Source organism: Sceloporus occidentalis, unplaced genomic scaffold (assembly GCF_023333645.1).
Source record: "Sceloporus occidentalis isolate IW3139 unplaced genomic scaffold, rSceOcc1.0.p SCAF_7, whole genome shotgun sequence".
NCBI classification, from domain to species: domain Eukaryota; kingdom Metazoa; phylum Chordata; class Lepidosauria; order Squamata; family Phrynosomatidae; genus Sceloporus; species Sceloporus occidentalis.
The window spans coordinates 33058813-33084647 of NW_028316987.1; the positions used below are offsets into that span (position 1 = coordinate 33058813).

Consider the following 25835-nt stretch of genomic DNA (forward strand, 5'->3'; position numbering starts at 1 on the left):
CATAGGCCTGCATTACATGTTCTAGTATTATTGGTAAAGAACAAGGTGAAATAGAATATCTATATGAGCTGTCTGTCACAACATATGGCGATTCTTATCTTTTAAAACTTATTTTAAAAGGTTTTCTTGTCCATTGGTCACCTACCTTGTAACAATTTCATCTCTTGAGTTCATCTATTCAGTTGTAATTTCATCTATTCAATTGCCTTTATCTTGAACTTCGTTACACATATTTTGACAAATTTATATTTTCCAGATATTGAAAGAAATACAAAATTATTTAACAAACAAGTTATACCAGTCACAGCTAGAAGGAGAAGGCATCTTTAATGTAATGTTTTAAAATGTCCTGTTATGTTTATAAACTTCAAATCAGCATATCCTTTCTCAAAGCACACAATCAAATGTGCCATTCACAAGTAAAATTGGATCCCATACATTTATCAACTAAGGTTGAAATCAGTGATCAGGCTGTAAAGCTTTATACCATCACTTCCCAGGTTCTGGTACATATAACTAGACAAAAATATGGTCTGGATGGGATGCAAGGCTCTCATTTTTGTTTGTGTTTTAATAAAAGCAGTGAAGTTCATCCCTAATAAGGCTCCTGAGAGATCTTTAATTTATTATCTTTGTGTTTATGCTCCGCTCTTTTCCTATATTTTTCACTGGGTAATAGAATTATTATTTTTGTTTGATACATTCAGTCTCACTGATATGACTAACATTTTTATGTCCTTAAAACTTATTATAACTTATAAATATGGTAACAGGATGCCTGTACATGTATAAATATCCTTTTTTGTAAAAATGGGCCATTTATTACTATTGTAGTGAGGCCTCAGCTATCAGACAGAGTGATTGGCGAGACATAAAACAGGAAAAATTGAGAACCACAACTTTTTATCAACATGATACTTAAACTCCTGTACTGGTATACCTCAGTTAATGAAGCAGATCTATTCCTGGGCATAAATTCTTTAACAAAAAAATTTTGGTCCCAGAGGCAGAAATAACATGGAAAGAATAGAAGCATACTTCTTTAGCAAACTTTTTTTCTAAAACCTAACAATATGCACATGTCAAATGAAACAGCCAGGTCAGATAAGCTTTGCTTAAGTTTTAAAAACCCACCCACACACATTTTTATCCTTCCGTGGAGCACTTGGAGGTTTCTGCCAAAGTGCATCCATGGATGATTTTTCTTTCTTTCCATGATTCTACTGTTCTTATGATTTCCATTTGGATGTCCGTTTATTTATTTATTTATTTAGGTATTTATATCCCGCCCTTCAGCCCTAATGGCTCTCAGGGCGGCTTACAATTAATATTTTTAATCAGACAGTTCCCTGCCCTCAGGCTTACAATCTAAAAGACACGAAACAAAAGGAGAAGGGAATGATGGAGGGAAAGGGGATGAGGTCCAGTGGTTCTTCTCTCCCTCTGAGAGACCAAGGCAGAAGGATTAGAGGGAGGGCTCTTCCTTCTTCCAGGCTAGTCCTGATGGAGTTGGACCTGCCTGATGAACTCCCTTTCAGCCTGTTCTCTCCCTCAGAAGCCAAAAGATGACAGTTATGGAGGGAGGAGCCTCTATCTTCAGGCTAGCCTCTGATGACACAAAGCCAGCCTGTTCTCTCCCTCACCTTCCGAAAGATGACAGTTATGGAGGGAGGAGCCTCTATCTTCAGGCTAGCCTCTGATGACACGAAGCCAGCCTGTTCTCTCCCTCACCTTCCGAAAGATGACAGTTATGGAGGGAGGAGCCTCTATCTTCAGGCTAGCCTCTGATGACACGAAGCCAGCCTGTTCTCTCCCTCACCTTCCGAAAGATGACAGTTATGGAGGGAGGAGCCTCTATCTTCAGGCTAGCCTCTGATGACACGAAGCCAGCCTGTTCTCTCCCTCACCTTCCGAAAGATGACAGTTATGGAGGGAGGAGCCTCTATCTTCAGGCTAGCCTCTGATGACACGAAGCCAGCCTGTTCTCTCCCTCACCTTCCGAAAGATGACAGTTATGGAGGGAGGAGCCTCTATCTTCAGGCTAGCCTCTGATGACACGAAGCCAGCCTGTTCTCTCCCTCACCTTCCGAAAGATGACAGTTATGGAGGGAGGAGCCTCTATCTTCAGGCTAGCCTCTGATGACACGAAGCCAGCCTGTTCTCTCCCTCACCTTCCGAAAGATGACAGTTATGGAGGGAGGAGCCTCTATCTTCAGGCTAGCCTCTGATGACACGAAGCAGGCCTGTTCTCTCCCTCACCTTCCGAAAGATGACAGTTATGGAGGGAGGAGCCTCTATCTTCAGGCTAGCCTCTGATGACACGAAGCCAGCCTGTTCTCTCCCTCACCTTCCGAAAGATGACAGTTATGGAGGGAGGAGCCTCTATCTTCAGGCTAGCCTCTGATGACACGAAGCCAGCCTGTTCTCTCCCTCACCTTCCGAAAGATGACAGTTATGGAGGGAGGAGCCTCTATCTTCAGGCTAGCCTCTGATGACACGAAGCCAGCCTGTTCTCTCCCTCACCTTCCGAAAGATGACAGTTATGGAGGGAGGAGCCTCTATCTTCAGGCTAGCCTCTGATGACACAAAGCCAGCCTGTTCTCTCCCTCACCTTCCGAAAGATGACAGTTATGGAGGGAGGAGCCTCTATCTTCAGGCTAGCCTCTGATGACACAAAGCCAGCCTGTTCTCTCCCTCACCTTCCGAAAGATGACAGTTATGGAGGGAGGAGCCTCTATCTTCAGGCTAGCCTCTGATGACACGAAGCCAGCTTGTTCTCTCATCTAAATCTATGCTTTTTAAAACATGCTAGGAAAGCTGGTAAGGCATGTTTATCTAATTTCTCTATTCTTCTTCTACATGCAGGCTCAAAAGCGGGTTCTGGAGGCAATAGCTGTTTACCTTGCCTGCAGTGGTATTCCCGCCAAGGGCTGGGGCTTTTGGGCCCGGGCCAAAAGGATGCTGCCCCGTGCTGCTCTACTCACGAGTAGGCATCCCAGGGTAGGGGGGGTGCATTCTCCAGAGAGAAAGCCTGTGGCCGGAGGAGGAGTGTATGCCTGCCCTTCCCAACTGCTCCATCCTGGGCTTCATCTCCAGGGAAAAAGCCCTGGATGAAGAAGCAGGAAGAATGCGCACACACCCTTGCAGACTGCTCCATCCCAGGCTTTTTCCCTGGAGAGGAAGCCTGGGTTGGAGCATCCTGCAAGAGCATATGTGCTGTCCTCCTCCTCCTCTGTCCCAGGCATCCCAGAGCAACCGGGAAGAGGGAATAAGGTCCCACCGTGTGTCACCCCTATTCTTGGAGTCACCCGGTGTGGTCTGAACCCCCGCACCCCCCTAGGGATGCCAAAGCTTGCCTGTTGTTGACAAGCACATACAGCTACATAAGATTGCATCAGAGTACAATTTCACTCTTTCCCAATTTAAACTTCATTGCATTATTTACTGCAGACGCACTGTTACAACCTGATACTGAAAGTCTGTGTTTCTCCAGCCCTCCTTCACCATCCTTCCAATGTCAGTGCTGCTAAAAGATCTTCCAGCTAGGCAGAGAACAAGGAGGAAAGGGTGGGCTGGGCTGGTCTAGTGTAAAAAAATGTAAAAAGAAGCTTCTTTTTCAGAGGCTTTGCTAACTGAAGTAACATAATCACAAGATCAAATAGACAGACATTTACACTGTGACCCCAAAGAGGGCAATATATGGCCAATGGAATGCAGGGACCCCTCCAGTACCTCATACACTGCCCCAATACCCTCCAGATTTTTAAAACACAAAATGCCTGTAGTGCCCTCTAGGGGATGAGAAATAGTTTTTGAAAGGTCAACTATTTTAGGCTCAGAGGGGCTTCTGGTTTTGAAAAAGAGCCCCTCCTGGGATCAAAATAACTCAAGTGAGCAATGGCATAGCAGAATTTTACCCTATGCAACCTAGAGAGTGTGAAGGATCTTTTGCATTTAAAAAAATAATAATTCAGGAGGAGTAATTGAAATATGGGAAATTGACTGCCCCTGCTATAATCAATAAACTTGACAATAAGTCTTATTGGACTCAGTTAAATTTACTGCTAAGTAGACATGTTTAATTGTCCTGCCATTCATATATATATGAGGATGCAACAGGAGTACAATTAAACAAGAATGCACAATCCAGTGAATAGTAAGAGTCTATCAGATGCTGCACCATTGCAGCAACCAAGCAGATATGCGCCTAATTTAGCTCTTGGGTAGAACAGCATATACAATACAATATAATAGTCTGGATCTAGTTTATGTAGATTACCCTTAATTCCCTTTTTAATCAATGTGAATAGTCAGTGATTATGTAAGTAAGAGGTATATTGATTTTGAGCAGAACCAAGTATAACTGATCTCATCTGTACCCAGGAAATGTTTCAACAGCAGAAGGATGGCACATGTGGGCCTGTAATGTCCCCCAATGTTGATGATCACATGGTCTAGCAAAATTTTGATATTTTCCTAGTGCAGTTTATTTTTTTTCTTAAATGGAAAATCTAGATCAAGGCTATGTGACATGTTGCTTCACTAATTGTGATGGCTAGGACTGCTAACATTTGCAACCCAACAACATTTGAAGACTGCCAAAGAGGCATTTACCTTGAAGTATAATGGGGGGTTGGTGGATTCACAGAGACTTGTTCCTTAAGTGCTGTTGCTTCAATATCAACTTTTTGTTGTGACATTCAACACAACTTTGTGTCATGTTAGAAACCTTTTGCAACCCCACCCCCCCTCCAAAAGTGGCTGTGAAGGAAGTAAGTAGTGGAGCATTAGGCTTCATTGAACTGGCAGTCCACCCACCCCCCCCCCCCCGACTTTCCCTTGCCACCCATGCGTGGCCTTGGAAGAAGTGCACTACTAGCACAGGACTTTAGCGAGATTCTGGCCAGAGATTACACTCCTGGGTTTTTACACATATATGAAATTTAGGATTACAATCCCACTAAATGTTGTGAGTTCCTTAATGCACAGCCCCATACTTCTAATTCAGAAACAAGAAGCAAATTATCCAAAGTAAGCATATTTTCAATGCATTTTATTGTATTTTTTTCAGATTGATTGCATTATACTGAGGAATGTTGATTGAACTATGTAGAAATATGGAAAGGTTACAGAAATACTAGGGGCACCGGCCATCCTTACAAGTCCTTTATAGCTTACTTGGCCATTGTGTATAAGGAGTACACTGATGTCCTGGTATTCAATCTTCAGAATCAACAGATAATTATGAAAGACTTCTCCACAGTGGCAATAAGTACTTCTTCCCACATTCAATAAATACTGCTTCCCATATTTCTCATGATGCCACATCGCATCAAACATTTATGAAGATGGAAGGCTGAAATTGTAGTTACCCAAGGGGATGATGCTCAATACATTTCATGGGGTATGAGGAGTGGATGAGATGGAATAAATACTGCATTTATCATGTTAAAATGAAAATAAAAATGCAATGTAGTATTACAGTCTGGGGAAACAAAAAACATATATAATGTAACGTAGTACACATATAACATATAACATCCCCTTGTTAGTGGTAATGTAGTATATTGCTACAGCACTGCATTGTGACAGCCCTGCTCCTACCTTGTTTAGATTAATTCTAGCCCCAGGGCTACAATAATTTGCATAGCCTAGTTTTAAAATTTGCTTTCTATGTGAAAACACACTGGTTTTACATTTTCCTCTGTTGCATCTCTTTTACTCCAACTTTCTTTTGTTTCCATGTTGCCTACCCACCTGATTCAGAAGAGACAGAGGTCAGTAATTATCATACTTGGCAGCATTCACATTACCATTTGCATAAAGAATTAGCATACATGAGTAAACAGATCACCAGATTTTCTATCTGATGCTATTGCAGGCCCATTGAAAGATGAACAGCATAACTGATTTTTACAGGCAGAGTTTACTATAAATGGAATTGGGGGGGGATCTATGTGTGCCTTCAAATTCCCTGTCAACTGTGACCCCATGAATTCTAGAATCATAGAAGCATAGAGTTGGAAGAGACCACAAGGGCCATCCAGTCCAACCCGCTTAGGCAAGGAATACTCAGAGGGTTTTTTGCCAGTTCCTTCCTCTGAAATCTAGCCTACAGCTCCTGGTATTAATTGGTATTCTCCCATCCAAGTACTAACCAAGGCTGATACCCTTTACCTTCTGTGATCTGTTGCCTTCAGAGTAGATTCCCTGGGGGGAAATCTAAGACAGTTGGATAAATAATATAACTTGCACTGTATGCCAGCATTCTGCACACTGCAGAGCACACATAATTTTTTCTGTCTGAGCACGGTTCTCCACATACTCAATGCTTGGTTCAATATTATGTACCTTTGACATGGGACATTACTACGTGTGGCTTTTAAACTGCAATTACATCAGGAACAAAGTGGCATTGGCCATGATCACTGCACGACGCCACTTCGGACGCATAGTAGCTCTGTCTCTGACTCATCCCTTTTGATTGATGGAGGGGGGGACCCATCAATGACCTGGTAAGTGTGCAAGTCCCCAGGTACAAAATGTTACTCCTGGGGCTGTTGTGCGATTGGCCAGTCAAGTGATGTCAGTGTCTCTTCCTCTCCCCTGTCCCTCTTCATTATTCCCAAGCACCCTGATTGCTTTTATTTATTTTTCTAATTTTTCTAGTTCTTTTAATTCTTTCTCTTTGTTGCTTCAACCTCAGTAGCAGAGCTCTGGACCTGCATGTAAAAAACAGCCTAAAGGCATGCTAGGTAGGGCATAAGGCAGGAGGTGGAGAGTCAGGAAAAGAGTATGATAGTAGCAGCAACCCTGGTCGCATGATTGCGAGGAGGTGCAGTGATGACTGCCATGGAAGCAGTATGTTCCCATTTTATTTTTACTAGCATGACTGCTGTGAGAACTGGGTTCATGCAGTAAAGTACATACTTACAATTGTCTTTTTTTTTTTAAAAGGAAGCTGTGGGAGTAGGGAATTCTGAAGGGAGAAACAGCAGGGTGAGGCATGCACAATCCTTTCTCTGGTGGCCATTTCTTCACTCCAACTTGGCCTACTTCTCCATTATAAATTTTCCTTTGCACAAACCCCAGAGCAATTTATGACTGCCCAATTTTTTAAAATGGTGTATCTTATTTGAGTATAATGTGGAACTAATACCTAAGATAAAAGTGTGATCCCACCTATCCAGGTAGCAAGTATCCTTTGCAGAGTTAAGCAATTTACCTGATGAACATATGACATACTCTTATGCTGAGACAGAGTATCATGCCGAGTCAGAGTCTAGCCATTTATTGTCCACCTTGATCTCAATCATTCAATCAATTATTGTGTAACTTAGCTTGAGTTCCCTGGAAGGAAAAAGAGTGTATATAAATGTAGTAACATGAAGTCTATGGTTGGACTTCATTGCTACTGTCAGCACTGCCTGTGACTGTAAACATGGCATCACGATGAATGGATACCACCACCAACACAGGGGCATCACGTGTGTCACCTGGCGCATTGGTGGAAAGGGGCAACCTTCTGGGTCTGGCGGCTCTAATGGCCTGGTGGGAATGTGAGGAGACTCACTTTCCCACCTGGCCAAGCAGCTCCACCAGACCCAGAAAGGTTGCAGGGAAGCAGCAGCCGCCCCCTGGTGACAAAATGCTGCCTTCTGGGTTTGGTGGCTCTGCAGACTAGGCAGGAAAGCAAGTTCCTCCCATTCCCACTCAGTCAGCAGCTCTGCCAGACCCAGAAAAGACTTTCGAAGAGATGAGGGGGAGTATTTAAAAAATGATCCCCACTGGGTGTCAGATATACTACGTACACCACTGATCAGCAGACTTTGGGGTTTTTTTTCTATTGGGTCTATGGAGCCCAAGAAGGAATGGTCAAAGATGCAACTGATGTGGCCACCTCCATGTGGGAGGTCCCTGCTATGTGTAAGGCCCAAGGCAATTGCCTTTAATGTATCCCTCATTAAAAAGTACCTGCTGTTATGTCATCCTTTGAAGGAAGATGCCAACCAAGGACCTTTTACATATGGCGCTGTGGCTCTGTGATCTGGCAAATAAAAGACAAATAGCAATGAATGATTTATTTATTTATTTAAAAATTATACTGATTTTGCCAGTTCCTTGGTTTTAAGTTTCTAGTAGTTTGCAATGAGATACTTGAAATCAGGTCTTATTGTTCCTACTACTACAATACCTCCTCCTCCTTTTTTTCTATTGCTATAAATGCTATATTAGTCATCACTACTGTCATGATCTTTTTTCTTTCTGAACCTGAACCATAAAATTTAGGAGTACACAGCTACAGTTCTGTGAATGAGAGCTGTAAACTGTGATATCACTGTAAGAACTGATGAAAAACTGTGGTGCTTGCTGCCCATATATTCTAAAGGGGAACAAATTATACTGAGATATAGAGCTATTGGGAGTAAGCATGTGGGGCCCTTTTGAAAGCAATCTAATTCAGAAATCACACCAAACAACAGACACAGTCTGTTTTCATGGCCTTAATGGCTTTTTATTTTCTCTGCTTCAGCTCAACAAAAGGCATTGCAAGCAGGTGGTTAATAGAAACTATTGCATTTTGGTCTCATTTCTGGCTCACTTATCCTGATGCAAGTTCTTTGAAAGCTTTGGTCTAATTTCCTCTTTCCAGCACATTATAGCAGCTAAAACAAAAACCAAAAATCCATTATCTCACTTGACCCAGTCAAACTGAAAATTCTGAAATACAAATGTATGCTGGTCATTTATTGTAGAAGTATTTACTAAACAAAGAATAATGTGAAAATAAAATGGTCAAACTGTACTGTAAAACTTAGCCATTGATACTTACCTAGAAATATATCACATCGGAATCAACAGGATACTGATGCTTCCAACCAAAGTGATTATCATTCAAAATTGTACATTTGAGTGCTTGTTTTGAGAGGGACAGCTGTGCAAATTCAGTATACAGACCTGAAAAGAAAAGGATTGTTCCATTCTTCATTGTAGGGGATTTAGTTCAAATTACACATATCTAGAAAGTATAGGAAGGATGGGAATGAGGATGGGATGGGATTTCGTATATTCACATGTAATACATGTTGCAGTGCTTAAAAATGTCTCACTTAACCATTTAGCACACTGTTTAGAAGCTTATCGCACCCATTTTTTCCACATTATGGGAATGGGAAGGGGACACTTGGGGCTGCGTGTCACCGAGAAAAAACAGATTTTATCGCACACCAAACTGTCCTCAAAAATGGCCCCATTCTGTTCCCCGGCCCCAAGCCACCCCCCATTCAGTGCTGAGGCACACTATTTTGCTCGGCCGGAAGACTTCCAACCCGAACATTCAATGCCCCTCAGCACTGAATGGGGTTCACTTGGGACCGGGGAACAGAATAGGGCCATTTTGAGGACACTTTGGTGTGCGATAAAATCTGTTTCTTTCTCAGTGACACACGGCCTCGAGTGTCCCTTCCTGTTCCCATAACGGGGGGAAAAATGTGTGTGATAAGCTTCATATTCTGGAGAATCTGCTTTGTGAGTTGCACAGAATGTTCCCTAGAATTGCTCCTACATTTGTGTCACTAGGACCTAAAACAGATGGGGCAAATGAACTGGCCTCCAACCGCTTTGGAGGCATGGCGTTCAAATACACGCTTCCAAAGTGTCCTGAAGCCGTGCTGAAGGAACGCTCCAGTCCTTTGGACTGGATCAAAAAAGAGCCATGATAATTTGGCTCCTGGTGGCGCGGGTTGGGCCCTGTGTCTGTGGCCCGTTTTTGGAGCAAGCCATGTGGTCAGCAGGGTTTGGACCCACTTTCAATTGGAGCAGACTTGGGTCACTCTTTCGTGCCTATCTGTTCCAGCCCTAGATTTCTATACCACTTTTCAGTTCCTAGAAATATGTTATTCTGCAGGTTCAACATGATGTGGAGCCATTATAGGTCTGAAGTAACTGTGTGGAATCATGATAAACAGGAAAAATATGTTTGCATCCACGGAATAAGAAAGCATATAAGTATTGCTAGTCCATTTTTTATTTGTGGTACTGTTTCGTTGTTTCACATTTGAAGTTTGTATGAGGGGAGCAACAGGAAGGAAAACGACTTCTAACATTCAGGTTAGAATGCATTGCAGCTTTTTATTTATTTAGTCTAAATTTCTCTGGGTAGTTTACAGGTACACTAAAAAAAATCACATATATGGGATAATATAGAATCTCCAGGTCTATGATCATTTTGGCTTTTTTAAACTCTCAGCCTTCTATCAAACTTCTCCTGGCCTCCGTTAAACAGTAACTGTAAGTGTGCTATAAATATGTTTAACCGTATCAATTTTTGTACCCAAAATTTTATGGGCCTCACAAGCACAATTTTGACATTAAGAAAATGTTTTGTAAGTTGGTTAGAAAGAAATCAGTGAACAATTTAATCAGTTTACCGTAATCTAAATTCCAAATTTAAATCAAAATTTATCTAAATAAATAGAAATTTAAACAGTTTAATCTAAATCCAACATGTCTATTTGTAGAGTCACATCCTTATAAGTTTATTTTTATTCTATAAAACCTATTGTGCTTTATGGAAAATACATTAGAAATTTGGAATAAATATAAAAAAGGATTAATGAATGATAACACCAATAATAATGGGAAAATCCTTCCCAAAAAATTTAAAAGACTTATTAGGTAAAGAGTTAAAGGAAAGGAAAATAGATAAAATGGAAAATTGGATGGAATTAAAAATAGGAAAAGAAAATATAAAAGAAAAACTTAGGGGGATAAATATGTCTTGGTTACATTTTATGCAAATAGAACAATGGTTTAAAAATTGGAAGAAAAAATATAGAAAAAGGAAAATATACACAATTTGAACAAATAGTTCAGAAAGGAAAAGAAATGGAGGAAAATGAAAATATGAAAGGTATAACTAGTAAAATTTATAAAATATTAATGGACAATAAAAGGGAAAAATTAAATCAAACTATTTTAAAAGAAATATGGGAAGATGAATTAGGATGTAAAATTTGTGATAATGAATGGAATAAGATTTGGGAACAAAGACATTTGAAAAATTTATCTGTGCAAATTAAGGAAAATTATTATAAATTGATTTGGAAATGGTATTTGACACCAGTGAGACTACATAATATAAACAAAGAGAATTCTAAATATTGTTGGAGAGGTTGTCAGGAAGTAGGATCATATCTACATATGTGGTGGCAATGTAAATATGTACAAAAATTTTGGGAAATAGTAATATTAGAGATAGAAAATGTTATGAATATAAAGATAGATAGAAAACCAAATATAGTATTGTTATCAATATACAATGAAGTAGAATGGAAAGAAGAAAAAAACCTTGCAACAAATTTGTTTACTGCTGCGCGATTAATTATAGCAAGAAATTGGAAAACAAAAATAAATGTGAAATTGGAGGATTGGTATAAAGACGTTTGGAAGTTAGCAATTAATGACAAATTAACATGTAAATTGAAAGTAAAAAAGGATTATGGAAAAGAAATGATTTTGATGAAATATGGAAAAAAATTATTGAAAATGTACTAAGAAAAGAAGATGGGAAATTACCTCCACAGGAGGAGTTAAAATTTTGGATGGAGTATAAAGACGGGAATGGCACCGGGAGTGGGGTGCACTGAGGGGATATTTAGGGGGTTTTGTAAAAAAAAAAAAATGACTAAGATATAAAAGTATATATATGTATCGAAAGTAGATAAATCTGTTTTGTTTTATAAAATCTCAAAAATACTGAATTAAAAAAAACCTATTGTGCTAAAGATCAACTGATTTGAAAGACTGAATTCTGAATGTAATTTTGTTATTCTGAAACCAAACAAGAATATATTGAGATCCCATGGTACTATAATTAAACCAACCAACATAAACAACCATGCTCTATTTCTACTTACTAAAAATGATCATGCTTTTAAAAAGATTTGATTCCACCAAAATGACTATGATGAATTTGTATCCTAAGGGCACCAGATCCTGTGTGATTGTCTAAGCAAAGCAAGCTCAGCCCTAGTTAGTATTTGGATGGGAGATAACCAGCAAATAGCAGGTTGTGTGGGTTATATTTCAGAGGAAAGAACTGGCAAGACCATTTCTGAGTATTCATTGCCTTAGAAAACCTATAAAAAAACCTATAAAATTCATGGGGACAGGTGACTTAAAGGTGCATGTGTGCACATGTGCACACCCACAAACCCACCTTGAAATCACCCTCTGTGTGCCTATACCACCCGCTTTTCAACAGAATGGACAGTAGTTTCCACCACAATATTGTAGGAGGTAAGATTAATTAATAATTTTTGGTGGACAAGGCAAAGATTGAGATAGGAGTGGATTTACCTCTTTTAAACAGGGGCTTCATCCTAGGCCTGGAGGGTTTGCACAGTACTTATATTATGCTGACTTGGACTGCAGCCCCATCCAGATGGCTGGTTCAGGGGAGAGTACACACATAAACGTATCTGTTAATAATTGCATATTTTTCCTGGGAATTTCATATGCAATGCAGTTCAGATACTTTTATTTTTCAGGGGGGAAATACAGTTTACAGCTCTTAAAGAGTTTATCCATTCTTAATCCATTATTCCTAGCAAACTTGTGAGAAAAAGTATTCTCCTTAGCATAAGGCCCTTTGTAGCTATCCACCTATGCCATCCCCTCTCTCATCAGCAGGCTTACTTAGGAACACTGCATTTATGTAGTAGCTGAAATGTAGCTGGCACTGCCTGAATCTGTACCTGTCAGTATCAGCAATCTTTGCTTGCCTGTTCTCACCAATTGCTACTATATATGTTATTCCATAGGAGTTTTGGTGCAGCATATATTTATGATAATTTCCTGTTTGCTTGTACAGTGGACCATTCTCATCCATGAGGGGATGGTTCTGGGGTTCCCTACTAATGGGGAAAAACACGGGCGCTCAAGTCCCATATTATTCAATGGGCAGCAACCTGTGCAGGTCGGCATCAGTGCATCTGCGAGCACACACCACAATTGAATAATATGGGGGGTGGAAAGCTGTGGACATCCCAATCTGTGGATAGCTAGCCCGTTGTTGCTGTGGGCTCACTGTACCACATCCTCCCTCTTCAGTCCAGTAGGACTATTTTCTAGGTAACCGTATACAGAATTGTATGCTGATACACTGTAAAAAGCCATTGCAATGTATGTATTCCAATGCATGTATTCCCATTATCACAATCATGTTTTTTTTCCTAATTATATTTTTCTTATCTAATTACATTTTATTTATTTCCTGGAGCTAAAAAAATATTACACACTATATTTCCCCAGTCCATTTTTATTTTAAAAACACTACTGTGAAGTAGGTTAAGTCGAGAGGCTATGATTGGCTCAAGGTGGCCACATGAGGGTTATGTTATGCCTTCCCTTCCATCATATATACGGCTTTATTGGATAATGTGGGGAAATGGTCCTTAGTCGGAGAAGGCACAAAAACTGGAAATAGTTTTTACTTAGTTATCATAATGTTTCAGTCAGTCATGTATGATATTTCCCTGTTGTTAGGGTTTCTGCTAACCCAGCTCACTCCTAATGATTGCTTTTAATAAAGATGGGGTATGGCTTTTTTATTTTTAAAGTGTGAAATGTACCAGCAGTAAATATTGTGTACCTATGACTCTAAGAAGGAAAATAATCACCACTTAAGCTGAAAAATGGCTGTATCCTTTAGAAAACCCTGTGCCTTTTCACACCATCTTCTCATGGTTTATGATATATAATAGAGAAATCAATGTTCTTGTTCTTTAAGGTGAAAAGAAGCATGCTCTGACAACACTTGGAGGACAGTCCTGTTGTAAATGGTTGCAGCATAAATACACAACTGAGTAAATACACGTAATGGAAGTGCTTCGCCTTTACACCAAAGGAAACATGATGTGTCAACCGTGCACAAGAGGTATGTGTGAATGGGTAGAATTCACAAGTAATCAGTTCTGACAAGTTTTGCTGTAATACTTTGCATTTCTGTCATACTTCTGCACATGTACATTAGCTTCCAGGCAAACATTTTTCCACAGTGTTGACTTGTATATTGTACTATTTACACACAGGCAGGAAAGCAATCAACACAGAAGTTAAAGGAAAGCAATTTCCTCTGGTGCATGATGGTTGGGGCTTTCACCAAATGTATGAGCATGTGGCCGTGCAATTTAATGTCCATTTTAGAAATCTGTGACCAAAAAGAGTTACAGCTAACATTTTATGGAGACTCCAATATATATTTCAGACAGTATGGGAAAGGCTGTCTGATAAATGGGGATGGTGGTGGATTAATTGGTTGAGTAATTCTCTTCCTTGATACTAGTTAAATTAAACGATGAATCCACTGCAAACAATAAGCATATGAAACAGTGAATTTACATTAGTGGATTATTGGACTCAATATTCTTCTGTATTAGTACAGGAAAGGACAGTCATAGTGCATTTGGCAATATGTTGAGCTGTGACATTGGTGGAATGTGGCAATCTTGTAAAACAAACTGCCCAGTTCCCCCCCCCCCCCCAATTATGCTAAGATAGTGGCTACTGCATACACATGTGTATTATCAGTTTCCACAAAGCATCAGATCATTAAAACAACTGACAAGTGGAGAAAGAGTGAGCAGAAACACTTTGTCAGGCCTGGCACAAAATATCACAAAGCACAAGATGTCATACACCAGACAGATTGTCAGACAGATCTTTTGCAGTGGTCACGGGTGGTCAGACTTCATCCTCTGTTCCCCTATCTGTTGGAGTTCCCCAGGGCTCTGTCTTGGGTCCCCTTCTGTTCTCTCTATACACACTATCCCTAGGTAAACTCATCAGTTCTTTTGGTTTCTCCTATCATCTGTACGCTGACGACACTCAGCTATATCTCTCCACCCCTGACCTTTCGACGGGGCTTGAACAGCAAGTTTCTTCTTGTCTGACTGCCATCTCTCAGTGGATGCGGCTTCGGCGCTTGAAGCTCAGCATGTCTAAGACTGAGCTTCTTGTCTTTCCACCTAAACCCACCCTTCACTATTCCTTTTCTGTTTCTGTCGACGACACTTCTATTCAACCGGTTCATCAAGCCCACAGTCTTGGCTTCATTTTTTACTCTTCTCTGTCATTTATTCCCCAGATCCAGGCCACCGCCAAGGCCTGTAGATTCTTTCTCCACAACATTGCCAAGATCCATCCATTCCTCTCAGCCTCTACTGCCAAGACTCTAGTCCATGCCCTAGTGGTTTTGCGACTAGATTATTGTAACCTCCTTTTGACAGGGCTTCCTCTTTCACACCTCCATCCTTTAATCTCTGTCCAGTATTCAGCTGCCCGTATTGTCACATCCGCTTGCCGCTTTGACCATGTTTCTCCTCTTTTATCCTCCCTTCATTGGCTCCCCTTCCCCTTCCGCATCCGGTACAAGCTTTTGTTATTGACTTTCAAATCCCTCCATGGATTGGCCCCTCCTTACTTATCTGACCTTCTTTCTCCTTACATTCCTACTCGCACCCTCTGCTCTTGTAGTCAAGGTCTCCTGTCACAGTGTAGGACTACCACTGCCCCCTCCCGAATTCGTCCCTTCTCGCTTGCTGCCCCTTACTCCTGGAACCTTCTTCCCCCACATGCACACCTCATCACTTCTCTACCCAGTTTCAAAACTGAGTTAAAGACTATATTGTTTAGAGAAGCATTCCCAGAGGCTAGCCGCTCTCTGACCCAGGAAGCCTCCTTTTAACCATTTATTAAGAAGCCAAGCACTTCCTCCAGTCCATCTGCCTTGGTCCAGGCCTCGGAGGTGGAGAACTGCTGGACCTGATCCCATTCCCCACCACCACTCCCTTCTCCTTTTGTGTCATGTCTTCTTAGATTGTAAGCCTGAGGGCAGGGAACCGTCTAACTAAAAGATTGTATGTACAGCGCTGTGTAAATTTACAGCGCTTTATAAATAAAGGTTAATAATAATAATAATAATAATAATAATACATGTTAGTGTTCAGCTCTTAGTATTGAACAAGAATTCAGAGTGTCCAAAATTTAGTAGCTGTAGCAATAGGAAGTTAACATGGGAGTTTATGCAAAGTATCAAAGCCTATGCCTTTACCAGGAGCTTGGAGGTCTTTCTTCTACCTCTGCTTCCTTCTCTGAATCTTGGTGACCTGGAGGAAGGCTTGGCTGTCTATCAGGATGAACTGGAGGAAGACTCAGCTAACCATTAAACATCTGCCCTGGGTGTGGTACTTCTGCTTCATCTTCTGACTGGGGGGGATGATAGCCAAAAGGGTACATTCACCACAAAAGGCCCAAGACATGAGTAGTGATAGGTATTCCATATGAGTGGGATCCTGGATTCCACCCATTTATTCATTTATTGATTTACTGGACTCAAGCTGACTAGCTTTCTTCTTCCAAAGAATGGCATTCAATCTGGTTAAAAATGATAAAATCACATAAAGCAATCAAAACACTTCAGTAAATGAAAGGTCAGCTTCCACCTGGTTCAAAGGACAAAAGAAAAAACCTTGACTCTTGCAACAGAGAGTTCCACAACCTGGGGCAACCATCACCAAACATGCTTCTAAGGGTGGCAAAACCAAGAGAAGGGACTGCCCTAAAAATCCCAAAATCCAGACAGATTTGTATGGAAGAATCTGTTCTTTCAGATAGCTTGTATGTGAGCCACATAGGGCTTTATAGGTCATAATGAGCACTTTGACTTGTTGTGGGAAACAAACCAGTAGCTTGTGAAGCTGTCATTATGCATAGATATCATTTGAAGACTTCACACTGGATATGCAATTGTTGAGGTGGAAGAGCTAGTACAATGCCTAATAATGGAGCAGGATCAGCAGTGTTCATGGCTGCCTCTTTTCTCTTTCTTCCCTTCAAAGTAATCCTAGGCCCCATACAGACAGGCCCAAATAAAGCTGCTTCGGGTCACTTTGGAGGTATGCTGTTTCAATGATGCATGCATACTAAGAGTGCGGAAACTGTGCCAAAGCTGCGCTCTAGTCCTTATTATGCATGTATCATTTAAACAGCATACCTCCAAAGTGACTCAAAGCAGCTTTATTTGAGCCTGTTTGTTTCTTCAGTTATGTCCCATCATTGTAGTACAATGCTTAAGTTGGGGAAATGCTGTGGTCAGAAGTGGAGAATAAGAGTTCATCTCCTGATCCCAGAAAATGGTGTCATTTCCTTTCAGTTAGCCAAATATTGTCTGTAGATATGGGTGATAAATTTGTTTAGTTAACTATTGATAACTATTTATCATAATCCAAAAATTTCTTAATGTTTGGATTGTGTGTGTGTGTGTGTGTGTGTGTATATATAGTCAATGTGGGAGAAACAAAAATTGAGGGATTTATCCTTCCAAATTCAGTGTTTGAGTCTTAAACTTTAAAAGTCAGCATTTGACTCCCTGTGTATTTGGCCATGCTACTGCAGTTAAAACTGCTAATGCAGGGCTGAGAGAGACCGCCCAAAAACGGCACTCTGCAGGTGCCCATTTTAACTTTGGAGGGATGTTGCAGGCGCCAAACAGCGTGACATAAAAAGAATCCGGTTCTTCCGGGTTCTTCTTGCAGCGGCCGGGTTACATCACGAGTGCGCCACTGGCACACTCGTGACATAACTGACGTGCAGACGTAACCGACATGCGGACGCTGTGCGTCCCTTATGTCAAGATGGTTGTGCCTGTGTGGATGGGACACTGCCATCAGGCCACTGCCATTACATATTAGGGTTCCGGACCATGCGGTTGCTGTGCAGTCTGGAACCCTAGTATTGCCACCACCAATTTGGTGAGACTCAAATAAGTAAACCTACCGAAAAAGAAACGGTGTGGGTTTTTTTTTTGAAAAATTGATGTTACAGCATGGTGAGGAGATTTAGGAAGGAACATTCTATATGCTTGCACCTTAATATACAGTTGTCTGTCCTTATCCACGGATTTTTTTATACACAGATTCAAGCGTCCACGGCTTGCAAATATTCAAAAAAAGTATAAATTCCAAGTATCAAATTTTGATTTTCCCATTTTATATAAGGGACACAATTTTGCTATGCCACTGTATTTAATGGGGCTTGAGCATCCATGGATTTTGTTATTCACGGGAGTTCCTGGAACCATACCCCAGAGTATAACAAGGGCCCATTGTAGTAGACATATCCATAGACAGAAGACAACATTATTTCCCTTAGAATCGGACACCACTTAAAAGAGCATTCTTTTAGGTTTCCGTGGAAAGAGGGATGCAAGATTAGTAGAAAGGTTCAAAGGGCTGCTCTTGGGTATATTAAAGATGAAACTGCCTGTCCTTATATTGCACTCCGGCACCACACCAAGAGAAAATGACATCATACCCCAGTCATTAACATTAACCACTTTGTAGAAGAAGGATGTTATTTTTAGCTGCTTAAGTAGACTTCCACCACCATGATTCCTTTTGTGCGCTACTTTTCAGGATTAACAAAGAAAATAATTATAGATAATGACACTGAGACAAAAATCTATGCTTTTAAGCTACAGAGATGCTGAACCCTTATGATGATAAAAAGAAAAACCACTTTCTCCAGTGATAAAGCATTTTAAAGCAACTTCTTTCATCCGCCTTTGTTTTCATCTAAAACACTGAATTCTTCATTCCATTTATGTCTTACCACTGCAGCCAGTAGTTTGTGACCCCTCCTCTTGTTCTCTTGGGCTGAAACTTTCCTCAGCCAAAGCACATGTGACAGCTTAATATTCCATTGTCCAAACTCCAGGGCAGTGGTTCCACTTATCCTTTATGGAACATAGACAATATGCTTTGAATGGTTATTTGGTCTACAATGCTATGCCGGTATGACTGCTCAAGGTAGACTAAATGATATGATGACACCACTTCTTTGAATCAGCAGGGAACTTTAATCTCCTTGGCCCCTTCTGAATTCATTATGCAAAGTGTGATTATTCTTTTTTGCGTTGGTAAGATAGGTCTGCCTATTTGAGTACTACACTACATGGCAGTATGTTCTAGTAATCTTAAGGAATAGGAAGAGTGATAAAAACTGGAATAAATTTTTGACCTTTTCATCTTTCTATGTGTGTTTCCTTCCATGTAAGTGTATGATGAAGAAACACCCCTTCTCAATCCTGGCCTGAGGAATGCCAATGTGTTATGCATAATTATCAGGCCATAGCTGGAGATGGACAATCTCCTGATGCTAAATACAAGGTGTAAATCTGCTTGCATGCAAGCCTTTGGGCACATTTTCACATCCAGGTCCTAGTGTGTAAGCAGCTGCTGCCACCCAGGGTAAGCCACACGATCTATGAAAGGAGGTGGGTATGGGAGGGCATCAGAGTTGGTATGCATATACTCTGTGTGAAGTATGCTGGCTTAATCAATGTGATGTTTGTGTGCTTTGTTGTCTCTCATACAATTGTTCCACTCAGTAATGGCTCCTTACTTTCAGGGAGAAAAATAGTACCACATGAGGGGACCTGCTGTGTTGGGAACAAAGTATGGGATTTTAATTTTAGGGAACTATGGGGGAAGCATGATTGGCTACTGACAGTAATGGTAACTTAGGAACTTACCTCCATATATCACTTACCCTTTTTTTTTTTTTGCTAGCATATGTCTGTGTAAAGATTGAATGTTAAAATAAATCTTCCAGAACCTTAAGTGGGGGACCCATTCCCCCCTCCCCGTGTAAGGCAAATTCTGCAAATGATTAAGTCTCATTCATTTGAATAGGGTGTGCCACTGAGGTTCATGGCACAGCGTGCGCCACAGGTGCACACTCCATTCACTATATTAGGGCTCGCTGGCTGCAGGGCCTCAAGTCTGCATATGGCAAACCTGCATGTGGTGCAAGCATGCTGTACTTAAAAAGAATGAAAAGAGCTGCTGAGATGGCCATAAATGGAGACTTAGGCCAAAAACTAAAACACTGCATTGAACACAGGAGGGCTGCCTGGTGCCATGATTTGCCCCAAAGCAGCAGATGACAGCATATTCCAAGAAGAGAGGGATTGCAAAAACCAAACCAAATAAATAACTGCCATAAACTTGACCACTAGGGAAATTGTTAAAAGTTTACATGCATGAAGAGAGTTTTACCTGATATATCCTATATCAAGAGTTTCACTTGCTGAGGTATAATTGTATTTATTTGTTAGGCTGTTCTTAGACTTTTTTTAAAAAAAATTGTTCTCCAGAGAAAGGACCGGGAAAGAAGAAAGGTCCCTACAACAAGTTGTCTGGCATCAAGGTGAATGACAAAGACATCAGGCTAAATGAAGAAGAGATGGCGATCTTTCACCAGACCATTCCTTCAGACTCACAAGGAATGTGTATTTTCCCATCCAAAGATCCTGCCAGACCTCAAAATGAAGAGCAAGCTGGAGAAATCATCTGGTTTTTGAATTATTTTAAGAGTCCAAAGTTCCAATGGAGGTTCCAGAGCATCCAGAAGTACCCAGTCGAATGGGTACTTCAAATGCCGAAATCAGAAGGTTGGTACTAAATCCAAGGGACCATGACAACTATGTTGGTTTCTTTCTTTATTTCTCCCCTATTCCAGCATCTCTATCAGGATCCAACGTATCCTTAACTCATCCATGTAATTAAAAATATATGCTAACAAAAAGGCTCAAAGCAGAGTGTGATGTGCTAAAATCCTACCATTGTGCAATCCTGGCAGATGTAACACAGCCATTGCAATATCACTGGGAGTGGTAGTCCAACAACCTCTTCAGAGCCACAGTTTGCCCCACCTGTCTTAGAAGAGAGGTAGATGGATCATGAGTCAACTGATGGGTCCATCTATCCTGAATAGCCATGGTTTCATTCTGTCCTAGCCCTACAGCCAAAGTGGTGTAGTGTTTGAATGTTGGACTATGACTCTAGAGGCCAAAGTTGAATTCCCACTTCAGCCATGAAACCCACTGGGTGACCTTGGGCAAGTGACACTCTCTCAGCCTCAAATGATGGCAATGGCAAAGCCCCTCTAAAGAAGCTTGCCAGGAAAGCCTCATGATAGGTATTCCATTGGATCGCCATATGTTGGAAACGTCTTGAAGACACAAAACAACAGCAACAACTACTATAGCTCTGGAGTAGTTATGGATATAAATTGGAAAACTGCAGGATCTGAGATGGTGACACTCTTGGAATCTTGGGATTGGCAGTTAGAGAGACTTTAGAGTTTTGTGGCTGAGGGTTCTTAATGGTCTTCGTTAAACTGCCAGTCCCAGGTTTCTATAGGAAGTTGCCATCACATTTTTCCTGCATAACTGTCACTGTATTATATGAAAAGTCCCTTTGACCCATTTAAACAAATAGGCATGGATTTGGTGGAAATCTCTGATAGCTCTTGCCACCTTTTGTTTTAATCCCGCAGGTTTATTAAAACTATATGAAGTTTGGAGTTCCCTTGGAGCAGCAAATGCCTTTGGGTTTTTTGGAGATGCTGGGAATCTGGTTTTGTTTGGAACTGCTGCTGTTTTTGAACCTATTGTTGAGATGGTAAACTTTATTTCTATTCGCCTTCACACACACACACACACACACACACACCAATAAATAAATGAAATGAAAGCAGAACTCTAGGTAATTTTCAAAAGGAGGGAGGAAAACCCAATATGATTGAAACATACCAGATGAAATGACATGAAAAAAAGTCAGAGCACAACAGCTAAAAATAATAATATATATTTTTAGAAATGTCTGAAAGTAAGAATAAATAGTAGAAAACCACTGCAGTGAGAAATATCGTAAAGTTTCTTTTTACCTTTTGGGCATGAAATGTTAAAGGAGAGCATGGAAGGTCAGCTGATCATTGTGTCTTTAGTTCTCCTAAAGAGTTTTAAAAGAAATCAGAAGGAGCCTTTGTGATACTTTGGTATATTTGGAAACCAGAGGCGCAACATGGAAGCATCCAGGGTGGGATTTTTTGACTCTCTTGCAATGATTGTTGTTTACCTAGGAATTTTTAGAGGCAAATAAGCCTGCATGGAGAAGCGGCAGTTGGTAGGACTCCTCAGTGCCCCATCCGAGGACATTTAGCATCCTGGTCGTTTCCTTTCCCATCTCCAGTCTCAAGTCCATTGCCCAAGATGCTGAGCTAGAGGAAACATTTGGTTGAGTTTCTTCAGAACATGTCTACAGTATATAGGACAAGAAGGAATATGAACACCAGCTGAACGACAACCCAGGAGAAGGTAAATAAAGGATCTGGTGGATTAGTTTTCACAGTTTACACCATCTCTGCTAAACCAGGGATGGGCAATGCCTGGGGATTCTCCTCTGTAGACCATGGAGGACTGCAAACTGCAAACACTCTTCTGGCCACCTTGAAATTTTGGTAGGAAAGAAAAATGGCAAATTGTGTTCCCCAGAAACCTCTGGGGAAGGGCATCTTCCATTTTTATTAGGATGCAATGCTGCATTGAGCACAGGAGGGCTGCCTGGGGCCATGATTTGCCCCAAAGCAGCAGATGACAGCATATTCCAAGAAGACTGGGATTGCAAAAACCAAACCAAATAACTAACTGCCAACAACTTGACCACTAGGGAAATTGTTAAAGGTTTAAATGCATGAAGAGAGTTTTACCTGATATATCCTATATCAAGAGTTTCAGTTGCTGAGGTATAAATGTATTTATTTGTTAGGCTGTTTTTAGACTTTTTTTAAAAAAACTGTTCTCCACAGAAAGGACCGGGAAAGAAGAAAGGTCCCTACAACAAGTTGTCTGGCGTCAAGGTGAATGACAAAGACATCAGGCTAAATGAAGAAGAGATGGCGATCCTTCACCAGACCATTCCTTCAGACCCAGAAGGAATGTGTATTTTTCCATCCAAAGATTCTGCCAGACCTCGAAATGAAGAGCAAGCTAGAGAAATCATCTGGCTCTGAGAGCAAGACCAGATACTTGAATTATTTTAAGATTCCAAAGTTCCAATGGAAGTCCCAGAGCATCTAGAAGTACCCAGTGGAAGGATTCACAAATGCCGAAATCAGGAGGTTGGTACTAAGTCCAAAGGACCCATGACAGCGGTTGGTTTCTTTCTTTATTTCTCCCCTATTCCAGCATCTCTATCAGGATCCAATGTATCCTTAACTCATCCATGTAATTAAAAATATATGCTAACAAAAAGGCTCAAAGCAGAGTGTGATGTGATTAAATCCTACCAGAGTCACAGGTTCCCCCACTGTGCATTACTGGCAGATGTAACACAGCCATTGCAATATCACTGGGAGTGGTAGTCCAACAACCTCTTCAGAGCCACAGTTTGCCCCACCTGTCTTAGAAGAGAGGTAGATGGATCATGAGTCAACTGATGGGTCCATCTATCCTGAATAGCCATGGCTTCATTCTGTCCTAGCCCTACAGTCAATGTGGTGTAGTGTTTGAATGTTGAACTATGACTCTGGAGACCAAAGTTGAATTCCCACTTCAGCCATGAAACCCACTGGGTGACCTTGGGCAAGTGACACTCTCTTAGCCTCAAATGATGGCAATGGCAAAGCCCCTCTAAAGAAGCTTGCCAGGAAAGCTTTGTGATAGGTATTCCATTGGATCGCCATAAGTTGGAAATGTCTTGAAGGTACAAAACAACAGCAACAACTACTATAGCCCTGGAGTAGTTACGGATATAAATTGGAAAACTGCAGGATCTGAGATGGCGACACTCTTTGGAATCTTGGGATTGGCAGTTAGAGAGACTTTAGAGTTTTGTGGCTGGGGGTTCTTAATGGTCTTCGTTAAACTGCCAGTACCAAGTTTCCATAAGAAGTTGCCATCACATTTTTCCTGCATAACTGTCACTGTATTATATGAAAAGTCCCTTTGACCCATTTAAACAAATAGGCATGGATTTGGTGGAAATCTCTGATAGCTCTTGCCACCTTTTGTTTTAATCCCGCAGGTTTATTAAAACTATATGAAGTTTGGAGTTCCCTTGGAGCAGCAAATGCCTTTGGGTTTTTTGGAGATGCTGGGAATCTGGTTTTGTTTGGAACTGCTGCTGTTTTTGAACCTACAGTTGTGATGGTAAACTTTACTTCTATTCCCCTTCACACACACACACACACACACCAATAAATAAATGAAATAAAAGCAGAATTCTAGGTAATTTTCAAAAGGAGGGAGGAAAACCCAATATGATTGAAACATGCCAGATGAAATGACATGAAAAAAAAGTCAGAGCACAACAGCTAAGAAGAATAAAAAAAAAGTTTTAGAAATGTCTGAAAGTAAGAATAAATAGTAGAAAACCACCGCAGTGAGAAATATTGTAAAGTTTTCTTTTTACCTTTTGGGCATGAAATGTTAAAGGAGAGCATGGAAGGTCAGCTGATCATTGTGTCTTTAGTTCTCCCAAAGAGTTTTAAAAGAAATCAGAAGGAGCTTTTGGGATACTTCTGGTATATTTGGAAAGCAGAGGTGCAACATCCAAGTGTCCAGGGTGGGATTTTTTGACTCTCTTGCAATGAAGAGAGTTCTACCTGATATATCCCATATCAAGAGTTTCAGTTGCTGAGGTATAATTGTATTTATTTGTTAGGCTGTTCTTAGACTTTTTAAAAAAAACTGTTTTCCAGACAAAGGACCGGGAAAGAAGAAAGGTCCCTACAACAAGTTGTCTGGCGTCAAGGTGAATGAGAAAGACATCAGGCTAAATGAAGAAGAGATGGCGATCCTTCGCCAGACCATTCCTTCAGGCCCAGAGGAGAGAGCCATGTGAGTCTGGGAGACTTTATCCAATAGGTTCTTGGCCTTAGGGGAAAAGCAACAATATGGGAAAGGGGCACCACCTCATCTTTCTCCTCTTTGGTCAAATGGACTGGATTTGTCTGACTTGCCAAGTCAAATCAGCCCTTTTTGATGTTGAACAGGGCCTGGAGGATGACCCACATTTGTAGCTTTGAACGGACAAGCATGACAACAGGAACTAGGAGCTCATCAAATCTGACCGTGACCTCAAAGAAATTGACAAGGTGAAGGAGAAGCCAGACAACCGTGGTGTTTTAGGTTTGGGCAGCATGTTTGCATTTTGCTGTTTTGTAAAGACAGTTAATTATTTCTCCCCACTGAGAATTCACCTTCAAAGTAAAGGAAGTCCGGGCAGTACTGATGCAGTGATGATGCAAAACTGTAAGCTTAATGTGGGGACCTGCCTGGGAAAACTGAACTCTAGCTTTGCAATCTGATTAGCAATCTATTTTGTTTTTAACTGCCACTGCATAGAACAGGCTTGAAAAAGTGAAGGCAGAAAAATGGAGTAAGATAATAAAAGGTGAGAGTGTCCCATCAGCTTTGACCTTGATAATTATGTCTGCGTTGTGTTGCTTTTTTCTGGGGGCTGCTGGTGCACAGAATATCTGTACCTTGTACTTCCCGAGCACTTTTTACTCTCCCATATTCTGCTGCAAGGACAGCAATTTATCCTAACAGTAGAATTTTGCTTGAAGAAGATCAAAAATTTCATTTTGCTGGTTCCCCATACCCCTAGGAAAGTTTGCTCCTGTGGTCCAAGCCTGGAGCAATAATTTCAATTCATGATCCCTGTGGTCAAAGCAATTGGCTGCAATGTCTTTGTGGCCAAGCTCAGAGCCTAAACCTGAAGTCCAATAAACCATTGAGTTCAATGGAGATGCCATTTAATTTACAAGTTTGTCTGGGTGAGTGGTGGCTTCTGAGTCAGAGTAGCATTAAATCCACTAAAAACATGTTACTGAACTCTCTTCTCCCCAATAAATTCAATGCTTTGGATAGCCAACATGAAAACCAACATGGATTCACTGTCCCACTAGGATGAATGCCACTAGGC

The 25835-nt window shown here is 40.9% G+C and overlaps 1 long non-coding RNA gene across 2 annotated transcripts; it reads left to right on the forward strand.

The window, feature by feature from the left end:
* Nucleotides 1-20252: 20252 nt before the first annotated feature.
* On the forward strand, nucleotides 20253-25281 carry LOC149309488 (uncharacterized). 2 transcript variants are annotated; one of them, XR_016281838.1, is made up of 5 exons: nucleotides 20253-20515; nucleotides 21988-22222; nucleotides 22714-23025; nucleotides 24607-24745; nucleotides 24901-25281. It is a non-coding gene; the product is annotated as an uncharacterized LOC149309488 (long non-coding RNA). The 2 variants fall into 2 exon arrangements; XR_016281837.1 differs by having other exon boundaries at nucleotides 24607-25281.
* Nucleotides 25282-25835: the final 554 nt, after the last annotated feature.